The sequence below is a fragment of the Parus major genome, chromosome 28, assembly GCF_001522545.3.
Source record: "Parus major isolate Abel chromosome 28, Parus_major1.1, whole genome shotgun sequence".
Lineage (NCBI taxonomy): Eukaryota > Metazoa > Chordata > Aves > Passeriformes > Paridae > Parus > Parus major.
In genome coordinates this window covers 3,566,989-3,567,508 of record NC_031797.1, presented here as the reverse complement: position 1 = coordinate 3,567,508, position 520 = coordinate 3,566,989, and positions in this window count along the sequence as shown.

Sequence of the window (520 nt, the reverse complement as noted above, 5' to 3'; positions counted from 1 at the left end):
CACAGAGATCACACACATCACACACACAGACTCACACACAAACACACACACACAGATCACAAACACACAGACACATCACACACACATGACACACACACACAGATCACACACACACACATCACACACACAGACATCACACAAACACACACACACAGATCACACACAGATCACACTCACACACATCACACACACACAGTAACAAACACACACACAGATCACACACACATCACACACACAGATCACACACACATCACACACACACAGTAACAAACACACACACAGATCACACACACATCACACACACAGATCACACTCACACACACAGATCACACACACAAACACATCACACTCCTCTCCCCCCTTCCCGTGCCCCCCCCGTGGCCCCTCGCCCCGGCCGGGGGCGGCTCCGGGGACGGGGAGCGTTTCTCGTCTCTTTATTGAAGGAAGACTATTTCTAGAATAAAGGCTACATCGTCACTCCCCTCGTCCCCTGGGCCCTCGGATCCTCGTGTAAAAAGCC